The 11,925-nt window shown below is 43.9% G+C and overlaps 1 pseudogene; it reads right to left on the minus strand.

The window, feature by feature from the left end:
* Nucleotides 1-11,712, minus strand: part of LOC132589584 (exosome complex component MTR3-like) — a 49,231-nt pseudogene extending 37,519 nt beyond the window's left edge.
* Between the last annotated feature and the right edge of the window lie 213 nt (nt 11,713-11,925).

Below are 11,925 nucleotides of genomic sequence, written 5' to 3' on the forward strand. Positions count from 1 at the left end.
CACTGTGGCTAATAGCCACTGATGGACCTGTGCTCCATATTTTTATCTAAACCCTTCTTGAAGGTGGCTATACTTGTGGTCGCCACCACCTCTTGTGGCAGTGAATTCCACATGTTAATCACCCTTTGGGTGAAGAAGTACTTCCTTTTATCCGTTTTAACTTGTCTGCTCAGCAATTTCATCGAATGCCCACAAGTTCTTGTATTGTGAGAAAGGGAGAAAAGTACTTCTTTCTCTACTTTCTCCATCCCATGCATTATCTTGTAAACCTCTATCATGTCACCTCGCAGTCGACGTTTCTCCAATCTAAAGAGTCCAAAGCGTTTTAACCTTTCTTCATAGGGAAAGTGCTCCAGCCCTTTGATCATTCTAGTTGCCCTTCTCTGGACTTTCTCCAATGCTATAATATCCTTTTTGAGGTGCAGCGACCAGAACTGCACACAGTACTCCAAATGAGACCGCACCATCGATTTATACAGGGGCATTATGATACTGGCTGATTTCTTTTCGATTCCCTTCCTAATAATTACCAGCATGGCGTTGGCCTTTTTTTATTGCAAACGCACACTGTCTTGACATTTTCAGTGAGTTATCTACCATGACCCCAAGATCTCTCTCTTGGTCAGTCTCTGCCAGTTCACACCCCATCAACTTGTATTTGTAGCTGGGATTCTTGGCCCCAATGTGCATTACTTTGCACTTGGCCACATTGAACCGCATCTGCCACGTTGACGCCCACTCACCCAGCCTCAACAGATCCCTTTGGAGTTCCTCACAATCCTCTCTGGTTCTCACCACCGTGAACAATTTAGTGTCATCCGCAAACTTGGCCACTTCACTGCTCACTCCCAACTCTAAATCATTTATGAACAAGTTAAAGAGCATGGGACCCAGTGCCGAGCCCTGCGGCACCCCACTGCTTACCATCCTCCACTGCGAAGACTGCCCATTTATACTCACTCTCTGCTTCCTATTACTCAGCCAGTTTTTGATGCACAAGAGGACCTGTCCTTTTACTCCATGACTCTCAAGCTTTCTAAGGAGCCTTTGATGAGGAACTTTATCAAAAGCTTTCTGGAAGTCAAGGTAAACAACATCTATTGGGTCTCCTTTGTCCACATGTTTGTTCACCCCCTCAAAGAAATGTAACAGGTTAGTGAGGCAAGATCTTCCCTTGCAGAACCCATGCTGAGTCTTCCTCAATAACCCGTGTTCATCAATGTGCCTACTCATTCTGTCCTTGATAATGGTTTCTACCAACTTTCCCGATATTGAAGTCAGACTGACTGGCCTGTAATTTCCCGGGTCTCCTCTGGAACCTTTTTTAAAGATGGGGGTGACATTTGCTACCTCAGGAATGGAGGCAGATTTCAATGAAAGATTACAGATTTTTGTTAGAAGATCCACAAGTTCAACTTTGAGTTCTTTCAGAACCCGGTGACTTATTAGTTTTTAATTTGTCTATCAGTTGTAGGACCTCCTCTTTTGTCACCTCAATCTGACTCAGGTCTTTCAATACCCCTTCCAAAATTAGTGGTTCTGGGGCGGGCAAAAAGTTCTCATCTTCCACAGTGAAGACGGAGGCAAAAAATTCATTTAGCTTCTCAGCCATTTCCCATCCTCCTTCAGTAATCCTTTTACCCCATGGTCATCCAAGGGCCCCACTGCCTCCCTGGCTGGTTTCCTACTTCTAATATATTTGAAGAAAGTTTTATTGTTGGTCTTTATGTTTTTTGCAATATGCTCCTCATAGTCCCTTTTTGCCTGCCTGATCACAGTCTTGCATTTGATTTGCCACAGCCTGTGTTCCCTTTTACTAATCTCACTTGGACTGGTTTTCCACCGCTTAAAGGAGTCCTTCTTACCTTTTACAGCTTCCATTACTTTGTTTGTTAACCACGCAGGCCTTTTCTTATGCCTGTTTGTGCCTTTCCTAACTTGTGGTATGTATTTTATCTGAGCTTCTAGGATTATAGTTTTAAATAGCATCCAAGCTTCCCCAAGGGTTTTGACCGTATTTACCTTTCCTTTCAGTTTCCTCCTCACATGCCTCCTCATCTCAGTGTATTTACCCCTTTTAAAGTTAAACGTGGTTGTGGCGGTCTTTTTGGACAACTCCCTATTTATACAAACGGTGAAATCAATAACATTATGGTCACTGCTCCCAAGTGGCGCAATCACTTTTACTCACCAAGTCTTGGGCATTACTTAGGACCAATCTCACCAAGTCTTGGGCATTACTTAGGACCAATTATTGCACACCAAGAGGAAAACTTGGACAATATCAATATGTAGTAGGTCATTCAGTGGAATTCAGTGGAAAAGATTCCAAAATTGCAGTTTAGCACCTAAATATTGAGGTGGAAAATCACAAGAATAAATAAAATAGATAACTTTGGATATAATTTTTTTTTTAAAAAAATAGTTCAACAACTGTCAGATATGGGTTGAGCCTGCTTCGGCGGGGAGGGCGGGATATAAATAAAACTTATTATTATTATTAGATATGCAGGAATAGGGTAGTGTGTGACATGGGCCACGTCTCTGAATATGGAATTGCCATATTGTATTTTCTCAAGCCACAGCCTCTTATTTTCCCATTGGGAATTTTCATCAAATGACTGGCATCATTACGTTCAAAGGCAGTATGGCTCTGAGTTCAGGATGCATGGAACAAACAACAGGAGATGACCATTACCTTCAAGCCCTGTTCATGAGTTTACAGAAGCTTTAGTGAGAAACCAGAGCCACATTAGTGGAACCTTAGTCTGACCCAACAAATTTGTGTGTGTGTGTGTTCTTCTGCAAAATGGGATCTATTAAATAACTCACAAATATGAAAAGCATGATATATACTTCTTTAAAAGCCAATAAAAACATCCCAAGCAATAATGTGTAAACAACATTCCTGCTTGAATAGAAATTCAACCCTAACTCGTGAACAGCATCCTTGAACACTCAGAAACATTTGTTGTTATTTTTGAGCATTAAAATGGTTCTCAATTGTATTGTCCACATGCAGATTTTTCTATTCCTTTCCTATGACTGTTCCTGTCTTCTTCCCTTATCTGCCTAACCAGCAACTGAAGAAAACATGAAGCTGCCTAATACTCAGGGGTGGAATTCTAGCAGGAGCTCCTTTGCATATTAAGCCACACACCCCTGATGTAGCCAATCCTCCAAGAGCTTACAAAAAAGAGCCTTGCAAACATTTGGAGGATTGGCTACATCAGGGGTGTGTGGCCTAATATGCAAAGGAGCTCCTGCTAGAATTCCACCCTTGCTAATACTGAATCAGAATCTTTGTCCATCAAGATGCTTTCCCCAGCAGCTCCCCAGAGTCTCAGGTGGAGGTCTTTCTCATCTTGTTCTTTTTACTGGATATACTGGGAGTTGAACACCTGTGACCTTCTGCATGCAAAGCAGATGCTATACCACTGAGCCATAGCCAAGGATTACTTAATTCTGATGGTAGTAGCTCTCTAGAGCCCCAACGCCTGCCACCCAAAGCTTTAACTTACAAAGGAAGTCCTTTTTCTGGTTGCCTTGGGTGGTGAGGTGTGGTCAGGAAAGTTGCATGGCTTGTCTCTAGTGCTCTAGATATATCCATTTTGCCTGCTTGACACCACAAACATATCATGCTCATGTTTACATTCATCAAACATTTCATTTTTCCCCCTTTTCTGCTGCTGGTAATTAGAAATTGTAGTTCAACCGTCTTAAGTCTTGAGCATACAACAACATGATGAATTCTGTCAAGCAATCAATACCACCAGTTGTGCGGGTGCAACAGCAGAAATATATTCAAAATATAGCTAATTCAAATTATGCACAACCTAGTCATGATGGTTCTGGGGGACACATGCAGTCCAAAACAAGTTAATGTATTGTAATCATGTGGCAAGCTTCCATGCTGAATTTCAGCAGCTGTACAGACACAAGACCTCATTCAAAATACTTTTCATTTTGAACTGTGAACAAATTATTATTGGGATTATATGAGATGCTCAACTCAAGAGAAAACAGGCCTTGCAAGAAAGGTAAATATGAATGAATGATGTGCCATTGAATTGCAACTGACTAATGGTGACCCCATCCACTGGGTGGTCAAGGCAAGAGATGAGCGGATTTGCCATTCCCCATCTCTGCATAGCAACCCCAGTCTTCCTTGATGGCCTCCTATCCAAGTACTAACTATGGCTGACCCTGTTTAGTTTCTCAGCTCTGACAATCTATAATATAATCAGACGTTTAACAACATAGTCCAAAGTATCATCTCTATATCCATGTATTTTTTGCATGGGTAACCTGGGCATAACAGTCTCTTAGCTTTTGCCCCATATTCCCCACCTTGCATCACACACATGGGTCAAATATCTGGAACATGGTATTGTACTTCAGTTTTAATCAAGTCACCACAAGGAACTACCAACAACAGAGGAAATTTTCTCCATAGGTTTCACCACATAGGAAAATATCCTGATGTCCCAATCAATACAAACATGAATTCACCTTCATGTTGAAAATACACAGAAAAATATAGATTCTGAGGACTGTTTAAGCGTGGGGAAACTATTGAACATTATCCTTTGGACTGTAAAGTTAATCCTATACTCTTTTGCACTTTTCCTTTACTGCTATGGTCTGCTTTCCTGCTTGCAATGCAGCAGCTGGAGATGAGTGGTTCTTAGGAATAGCATGGGATGCAATGTGGAGGAATCAGTGGAAATCTTGCAAGAGTGGAAGGGCTGTTTGTGTAAGTGGAACAAGGCTAGGCTTGTCTCAGCATTATAGGGCATTTCTGGTTTTGGTATGGGTACAGATACAGGACTGTAAAGTTGCTTGGTTTGCTTTCACTTGCCAATGCTTTCCTCAGTTTTAATATTCTACTTTTTGAGGCAACAAGGGTACTTCAGAATAACTGAAGATAGAAGTCTTTTAAGTGAGGCAATTTCTCACTAGTTTTAATGTGATGAAACCAATCTCATTGATCAGCTAAAATTCAAGTGTATTGATCCATTTAGGTGAGTCTTGTGGAGTTAAGACTTTTTACACTAGGTAATAACAGTTTCCAACCCTGCTAAGTTGTAAATGCTAGCCTCTGGTGAAATCAAGTCTATTAAGGATGTAGAGGAGGTAATTTCACGTAAACATTTTAACTAGCTAAGGCAGTAGCTGAATTACCTTTTTTCTCCCTGAATACAAAACAGTCAGCTTTTCATTGGAATCATTAACTAAGGGCAGGACCTTAATGTCATTTTCTTTTGAAAAGCTATCCTTAGAGAGATTCACTATTCTGAACTTGTTGAGAAAAAAGCATTTGCACATGAGAAAGAACTTCTTGCCAGCAGAACAAGTGACCAAAGTTCAAGGGAAATGTTGCAAAACACCAGTGCAGGCCTGCTGCTTGGATGGGAACCCACTGGTGCCCTAAACAAAGAGAGAGGGATCTAGGCCATTGGCAGTGCATCTACTTCAATGTAGCCTTCTGGGTCATCTGGGGATAAATACTGATTTGCACAACCTTGTCCCACTTCCCTTCCAATGCCTAATAAACTGCTACAACTCACAGTGGACTTTGGTTGGCTGGCAAGGAATATATTTGTGTTGTATGGACTTGGTTCAACTTCATATTCCTCATAGTGAATTGCTAACTTGAATTCTACCACTCTGGTACAAAAAGTCTGGTACACAAAGCCTCTTAAAGTTGATGGAAGGCTGAAGTTCCTCCAACCTAACTTAGATTACTGCCTACTATTTTCATGATGTTATTTTGGGACTATTACTTTCTGTTGGTTCTGACTATGTTGCATTTGTTTCAGACTACACTGCACAGGAAAGGGAATTGAGGCACCACACAATTTTGGGCATTTTAAACTAGTCCAGCTATTAGAACAGGGTACAGCTACACCTCTAGGACAATTTGCTAATGGTGTGAGGATGTTAGGGTTGCCAATCAGTGCCTGACAACTGGCAGGAGATTGGGTAGGTGGAGACATGGAGGCCTCTGTGATGTCATTTCCTGGACAAACCTAGAAGTGACATTAGGCTGCTCTAGGATTCAGGAACAATTCTGTGGTTTTACCATAGAATTTCCTTTGAATTCCTGAGTACTATGACATAACTTCTGTGTTCAGCGCAAGAATGATATCTTGCAGTTACTACAATAGGGTTTTTTCCTTCATTTCTTCCCTGCTGGCCTCCCAAACAGTGGTAGATGTCCAAGGGAGGGGTTTGCCAGCAGGAGGTCTCCCACTGTAACTATAGCTGGAGACCTGGCAGCCCTAGATGACCCACTGCACCAGTCCTGTATCTGCTGGGTTGGGAAGCCAGAGGACGTCAGTGAGAAGCTGGAGGTGGCGACGGCAGTGCTGGCTGAGCTGTGAGAGAGGTGATGGGGCAAAGTACCGAGGTTAGCTTGGACTACCAACGGGACGATGGCCCCTATCTCCCCCCCCCCCGTGTTGTTGTGACTGGGGGGTTGTGGACAAAGAGCTGGGGAAGCCGGAGCAGGCCGAGAAGATCAGCAGCGAGTAGCGTGGCTGGAAGACCGCCTGGTGGGGGGCTGAGACATCAACAGGCACGTGCATGATTTTCTGGGTCCCTGAGGGCATCGACTGCACGCTTGGAGGGACACAGGGGGGTTGGTGCCTCCCTGGGCCCCCTAGGTTGTGTGGTGGGTGGCTTCAGGTTTGCCAGATAGCACGATAGCTTACCACACCCCTGGACACAATCACGCCCCCATGGAATAAGAACACATGCACTCCATGATTATCGCCTCAGGAGTAAGAACATCTGCACTTTTACGAATGCTGGCACACGCCAAGAACAAGAACATTTGCACTTTATGATCACCGACACTTTAAAAAACAGCAGCATTTTTTATTCAGTTTTAAATCCCCTTTTAACCCTTTTATCTCTAGGGGATCTTAACTGCCAATTTTATGAGAATTAGATTGTAGTTGATAATTTATTGGTTATTTAAGTTAGATTGTTTTATTGATTAGCTAATTTGAGGAAGCGTATTTGTGGCAAATTAATTAGGGAAGAGAAATTGGTTGGGAGGGTTTTTATATTTAAGGAGCCTGTAGATTAATTAATTATTGTTAGCTAATGAATTAAGGGGTTGATAGGGTAGGGTTGTAAATTAAATAACTATTAGATATATTGGCAGATTAGAATATTGAATAGATCAGCTGGAGAAGACAGGGTTGAGGAGGAAGTAGATCCAGCTATTCACCGGTCTGAAGGGCTGGTGGATACCAGCAGGAGATGACTGGCCTAGGGATTCCTGTACTCCTGGGGAGGGGAAGATATGATGGTGGGAACAAGCGGAATCATAAGGGAAGGAGGCCGAGACATGGCAGTGCTCGACCCCCTTCCAGCCTGTGTCCCATCCCGTCGGTGGCAGATAGTGGGGCCAGGTTAAATTACTCGCCTCCATCACTGGTGTTATGCAATGCCAGGTCCATAAATAATAAAACCTCTACCCTTCAGGAATTCCTGCTTGAGCAGGATATGGACCTGGCATGCGTGACTGAGACCTGGGTGCGTGATGGGGAGACTGTAGCTATCTCCCAGATGACCCCCCCAGGATACTCGGTCTTTCACCAGTCGCGGACTAGCGGGCGGGGGGGGGAAGGGTGGCCCTATTCATATGAGAGGCTTACTCCTTCCAGGCTCTCCTGGCCCCGGAGATCAAGGGCAATGAATGTACCGGTCTGGCGTGGATGTTGGGGAGGGTTGGCGATCTGGCTGGTGTACCGACCGCCTAACGCACCAGCCAGTGCCTTACCATCCCTGTTGGAGGCCGCAACAGGCTGGGCATTGGAGTACCCAAGGCTTCTGATCCTGGGTGACTTCAATGTCGATGCCGACGACGCGGCCTCTTTTTGGATGTAATAAACTCCAGGTAGGCTGTCTTACAAGCAATATAGGCCTTATTTTTTGTTGGGTCTTTGGAGTGACAGGCCTCTTTAAATAGGGCTCTCAGTTCTTGTTTCCAAGCTAAACAATCTGTATTGAACCAGCTAGAGAAACTGGACCTAGACAAGATCACAGATTTAGCTTTAGCACTACAGTAATCAATTAATAATGTGAATCCTGAAAGGATTGTATCATCTGAATTGGAATTTATAAGAAAATATAAGAACATAAGAGAAGCCATGTTAGATCAGGCCAATGGCCCATCCAGTCCAACACTCTGTGTCACACAGTGGCCAAAATTTATATATATATACACACACGCACACACTGTGGCTAATAGCCACTGATGGACCTCTGCTCCATATTTTTATCTAAACCCCTCTTGAAGGTGGCTATGCTTGTGGCCGCCACCACCTCCTGTGGCAGTGAATTCCACATGTTAACCCTTTGGGTGAAGAAGTACTTTCTTTTATCCGTTTTAACCTGTCTGCTCAGCAATTTCATTGAATGCCCACGAGTTCTTGTATTGTGAGAAAGGGAGAAAAGTACTTCTTTCTCTACTTTCTCCATCCCATGCATTATCTTGTAAACCTCTATCATGTCACCCCGCAGTTGATGTTTCTTCAAGCTAAAGAGTCCCAAGCGTTTCAACCTTTCTTCATAGGGAAAGTGTTCCAGTCCTTTAATCATTCTAGTTGCCCTTTTCTGGACTTTCTCCAATGCTATAATATCCTTTTTGAGGTGCGGCGACCAGAACTGCACACAGTACTCCAAATGAGACCGCACCATCAATTTATACAGGGGCATTATGATACTGGCTGATTTGTTTTCAATTCCCTTCCTAATAATTCCCAGCATGGCGTTGGCCTTTTTTATTGCAAACGCACACTGTCTTGACATTTTCAGTGAGTTATCTACCACGACCCCAAGATCCCTCTCTTGGTCAGTCTCTGCCAGTTCACACCCCATCAACTTGTATTTGTAGCTGAGATTCTTGGCCCCAATGTGCATTACTTTGCACTTGGCCACACTGAACCACACCTGCCACGTTGACGCCCACTCACCCAGCCTCAACAGATCCCTTTGGAGTTCCTCACAATCCTCTCTGGTTCTCACCACCGTGAACAATTTAGTGTCATCCGCAAACTTGGCCACTTCACTGCTCACTCCCAACTCTGAATCATTTATGAACAAATTAAAGAGAATGGGACCCAGTACTGAGCCCTGCAGCACCCCACTGATTACCGTCCTCCACTGTGAAGACTGCCCATTTATACTCACTCTCTGCTTCCTATTACTCAGACAGTTTTTGATCCACAAGAGGACCTGTCCTTTTACTCCATGACTCTAAAGCTTTCTAAGGAGCCTTTGATGAGGAACTTTATAAAAAGCTTTCTGAAAGTCAAGGTAAACAACATCTATCGGGTCTCCTTTGTCCACATGTTTGTTCACCCCCTCAAAGAAATGTAACAGGTTAGTGAGGCAAGATCTTCCCTTACAGAACCCATGCTGAGTCTTCCTCAATAACCCGTGTCCATCAATGTGCCTACTCATTCTGTCCTTGATAATGGTTTCTACCAACTTTCCCAGTATTGAAGTCAGACTGACTGGCCTGTAATTTCCTGGATCTCCTCTGGAACCCTTTTTAAAGATGGGGGTTCTATTTATGATTGAATCCCTTAATCTGCACAGTGCTTCAGAGCCAAAGAGGGAAGAAAACTTCTTTTCTAGGACCAGGGACCGCTTGATTTTTTTTTTAGAACATTCTCAGAGGTCTTCACAGATTGGGAAAATAATAGCATATTAACCTCCAGACCCAATCTTAAAGATAGAATTAGGGACAAGTGGTCACTTTTCATGCGCGTATCAATGTAAAAGTTATCAATAGATGACAGAAGGTTGGGTGAACCCAAACAAAAATCTATCACACTGCAACCCTATGTGGAAAAAAAAGTAAAATCAGTTGCAGCCGGAAATTTGGAGAGACCATTAAATATTATATCATTGTGTGCTTTGCAGAATTCAATTAATCTAAGACCCACTTTATTGGCTAAAGTATCTTTAGAACAACGGGGCAAACATAATTGTAGTGAAAGGGATTCAGCCGCTTCAAAGCCAAAATGAGAGATCCATTTCTGATTATTACTGCCTATCCGAGCATTAAAATCACCAAAAATCATGAGCTGAGCTGTATGGAATTTCCTAGACAAAGACATCACATAATCAGAAAATTTCTCCCAGACAGCATCAAACTCCAGCTCTCCATTAGAAGGGGCTAAATAAACATTAATCATGATTAGAGTCAGTGCTGGAGAGGACAGCAATAAAATCTGGGCAAATGGCGGGCAAGGATCCAAGAGGACCACCTTAAATGGTAAGTTGGATTTCACCAAAGCAGCCAGGCCAGCTTTACTGCGACCTTTAGATTGAGTTCTGTAAGCAGGGAGATTAAAAACTTTAAAATCCGTCAGTCTAAAACTGTCTTCCGCCCATGTTTCCTGAAGGAAGATACAATCAATGATTTCAAAAGTCAAAAAAATCTGCGTCATTCACTTTACTCTTCCTCCCAGCTATGTTCCAGGAGACAATGTGGATATTCCTTGTGGCTTCCCTAGCTGGTAGTCAATTGATAATGGATATCCTTTCTAGCACCCTGGCGTCATCAGTGAAAATACCGCCATTATGTTGGGGTGCTCTTGAGCCAGTTAGAGAGGCTTCCATAGTCAGATCAATTAAGTCAGCCGATGGGGGACAAGGGGACAGGGGGTTGCCTGCAGGATCCAGGTTGATTGAAGGAACTGATTTCCCTGTCTCTAAAGACCTTTGCAGCTGCCGCTTAGTACATTCAAGTCATATGAGGATCGCCTGTTGTTCTTTTGAGGGAAGGCTCCCAAATGACTGCAGAAGGTCATCTTCTATTGAAACATTAAGGGGACTATGCATCACATCCATAGAGGGCTGCACTGATGAATCATTATTCAACTCGGGGTTTGATTGGGACTGACCAGAGCATGCTCTGGATACCTTAAAACACATCGAAGTCTTATATTTTGCCGCTGAAGCTGATGCCTTCTTCAAAAGATGAGGGTTACTTTGCATACTGTCCCTTGCGGACAGGTTAGGCAGCAAAGCATTAGTTTGAGAGTTAATAAAGGATTGCACAGGGAAAACCCCCTTTGACCACAAGTAATTCTTTTGCCTCGAAATTAGTGAAGGAATGTTGTGGGATTGAAAGGTAAGCAGAATCCTCTGCCTTTGAGACTGATCATTAAGAGATTCGATGGACTTCCGGCAAGATGGCGGAGTGACGCTGAGCTCCTTTCCCTGTCTCGGGAGGGAACTCTGTTTGGAGGGTAATTGAGGGGGCTTCCTGGCTGGGAAGCATCCCTTAAGGAGCTGTCTGGGGACGCTCCGAAGCGTTGGGGGCTCTCTGGACGTGGGGGAGGAACGGAGGTTCCTCACCCAGTGCCAGTTTTCCTCTTTGCCGTTACCCCACCAACACCCTGGTGCCTAACTGTGCCGCCGGAGAAGGGGGATAGGAGAGGCATCGTATCTCCCTTAAGTGCATCCCGCAGCGTTTTCCTTTTTTTTTTTGTTCAAAATGGGTCATTAATTCTTGAAAATGAACAACGGGGCTGCTTACCGCGTGAAGTAAGAGGAAGGACAAGCGGTCTGGTGGAGAGGCGGAGAGGCGATGAAGCTGCTCCCGATGGCCGGCTGAGGGACGTAAGCGGCAGAGAAGGTACAGCGGTTCAGCGGCTCAGCGGCGGCCGCCGCGGGAATCATCCAAGGGGAACAACTGAAGACGCGGCTAGATGAGAACTTGTTTGCAGAAGGCGTATGTGTGACAGAGAGGGGGTGAGAATACTTTGTTTTCTTGTTCAAGTGATAGTGATTTGTGCAGCTGACAAGACTGTGGGACAAAATTCTGGTTTGCTTCGGTAGAAGGGAAAGATCGTCAGCAATGGCGGACGCGTTCTGAAGCTCGCTCCCAGGAGG

This window comes from Heteronotia binoei, chromosome 21, assembly GCF_032191835.1.
Source record: "Heteronotia binoei isolate CCM8104 ecotype False Entrance Well chromosome 21, APGP_CSIRO_Hbin_v1, whole genome shotgun sequence".
Lineage (NCBI taxonomy): Eukaryota > Metazoa > Chordata > Lepidosauria > Squamata > Gekkonidae > Heteronotia > Heteronotia binoei.